We start from the raw sequence: 2,299 nt of genomic DNA, 5'->3' as shown, positions 1-2,299 counted from the left end.
TGAACTAGTAACGAAGAAGTGGGACTTCTTACTTCGAAAAAACTGATAAATTAAGGACGATTCTGTTCCTTCAGACTACCCAGATTAAAATCCTGGCTCCACCATATATTAGCCGTATGGCCTTGATAATTCATTAAATGTCTGCGCTTCAGTCTCCTTAACCGCCAAACAGAAACAGGAGCATCTATTTTGTGTTGTTACCAAGATTATATGAGTCAAAGTATGAATATGCTTAGACCAGTGTCTGCCAAATAAGTGCTTTTTTTCACTTTCTCCTTTGTGGTGGGGTAATAATTTGAGACTACATCATTTCTAAAAATAGAGCAAATATGGGTCTAAACATTTAAAAAATGTTAAGCTAAATGTACTAGGCAATCAGTAAGGATCTACCCTGATATCACAGCCTTTGGCAATCCAGAAGATGTTGAAATGTACCTGAGGAATAGGTCCCTGTCCACTTCTGTGACAGGTATGACCTAAAGGCTATTCAGGTCATCCAAATGAAATAATAAACTTCATATTGAGGTATACTGGTTTTCAACAACCTGTATAAAATTTTAAACTAATATTAAATTATTGCTGCCTAAAACAAACTTGTACCTTTGAACTCTACCATGAATATGGTGTTGGGTAATGATAAAAGCCAAAATAGAATTACTTTACAAATTATTTTTGGTCTTTATCTAAACGCAAAATACAAAGGCTTATTAATGCATAAAAAATACTGAACTTTAATGACATTTAGGAATTACTATCTAATAGTCCAAAATACATTTTAAACCAATAGTGTACGCCAATAACTGCGTGGCTGACACAAATACATTTAGCTGAGTTTCTCAACTCCTCTTCAACTCTTCCCAATGCCAATATCTTATGTGTGTCTAGGGTTAATCTAAGAAAAATACCACAGTAAATTTAATATACAACTTCAGTCTACTAAATTATGCTTTAATGACACCATGAGTTCTCTGATTTTTAAATCACTTCAATACAATATCAAAAACTAGCATTTTATCATCTTCAAATACTTTATCTAATTTAAACTCAGAAATATAAAAACACCACTCAACTTGAATTAAATGTTAATAAGGCTCTAATAAGTTTCATACTAAGTGTATCAACAATCTGCATGATGAAAAAATCTCATGACAAAAAATGAAAGGGACATCAAAGCAAAAAGAAATACAATTAAATTTCCTTATTATCAAGACTGTTAAATAAACGTATGGCTTCCTTTTATTGTTTACTGACTACTAATGAGTGCTCCATGAAAATTCTACAAATATAATGCAACTTTCTTAAAGATGATAAGGCATTTACAATGCAAGCAATGAGGAGTGTGCTTTCTAAATCCTCAAAGACAGTACAGATATGTTCAAGAAGCGGCACTTGATCACAATTAATGCCTTGAAGGTCTGTAATTCTCTGGAGCACTGACTCTCCGGGTGAAAGGTGGAGCACGGCTGGACCCCCTTGGGCTGAATCAAATGAAAGGAACCGCCCAGGGTGGGGGGCTGCCTGCAGGGACTGGAATGTGTGGGACCCTTCAGGTACTTGGAGAACAAGTAAAGCGGTCATGAATGGCTGGCTGCTCCGGCACACAGGTCAGCACAGCTGAAGGACACAGCCATCCCCAGAGCGCTTCCAAGAGCACTGGCTCCAGACTCAGTTTTCCCAAATCTTTGTATTTCTTAATTGACAAAATTTCAGAAATAAAACTGGGGGACTGACGAAGGGTTGTCAACGTTTTTCACAAATAAGGATATCAAAATAAATATTCATACGCGCAACAGCAGCAAGACTTTTAAAAACTCACCTAAGTACAAAAACAAAATCGACCTACTCAAGAATTCAACAAAAGAATAAATTTTTGAAGGTAAGTTCATGACATTGTCCTTATTTCAGCTCACGTGAGAATTTGGGAACCAGAGTCCTAGTTTATAGAATGGTGATTTTTAAACTAAATTTTATCAACACAACATTTCTTCAAACAAAATATTACATGATAGTCCAATACATGAAATAAAAAACAAAAAACAAAAGCCCAAGAGATTCAAAACACGTGGAGCTATTCAGATTACAGAAAGGTAGCTCTGAGCTGTGCCTGCCTGCCTAAACGTTAAAATCCAGTAATGCAGGGTGGGTTCTCAAGCCCCATCCTGTATGCTAAATATCTGAATCTTCTGGCCAAAAAAGAGGCTATCCCTGAGCCTCTCCATGGAAACCCCAGGCTCTGTACAAGCCGTGAACATTTGGTGTGGGGGTGGAGGGAGATTGCAGAGCCTCTGGTTGTAGCTTT

At 36.8% G+C, this 2,299-nt stretch overlaps 1 protein-coding gene across 3 annotated transcripts in view; it reads right to left on the bottom strand.

The window, feature by feature from the left end:
* Positions 1 to 2,299, bottom strand: part of PHF20L1 (PHD finger protein 20 like 1) — a 62,473-nt gene that overhangs the window by 20,330 nt on the left and 39,844 nt on the right. The gene's annotated exons all lie outside the window — the stretch shown is intronic.

The sequence above is a fragment of the Pteropus alecto genome, unplaced genomic scaffold (assembly GCF_000325575.1).
Source record: "Pteropus alecto unplaced genomic scaffold, ASM32557v1 scaffold105, whole genome shotgun sequence".
Lineage (NCBI taxonomy): Eukaryota > Metazoa > Chordata > Mammalia > Chiroptera > Pteropodidae > Pteropus > Pteropus alecto.
The sequence above is the reverse complement of the archived record's forward strand: the minus strand, read 5'-3'. Positions and strand labels throughout refer to the sequence as shown.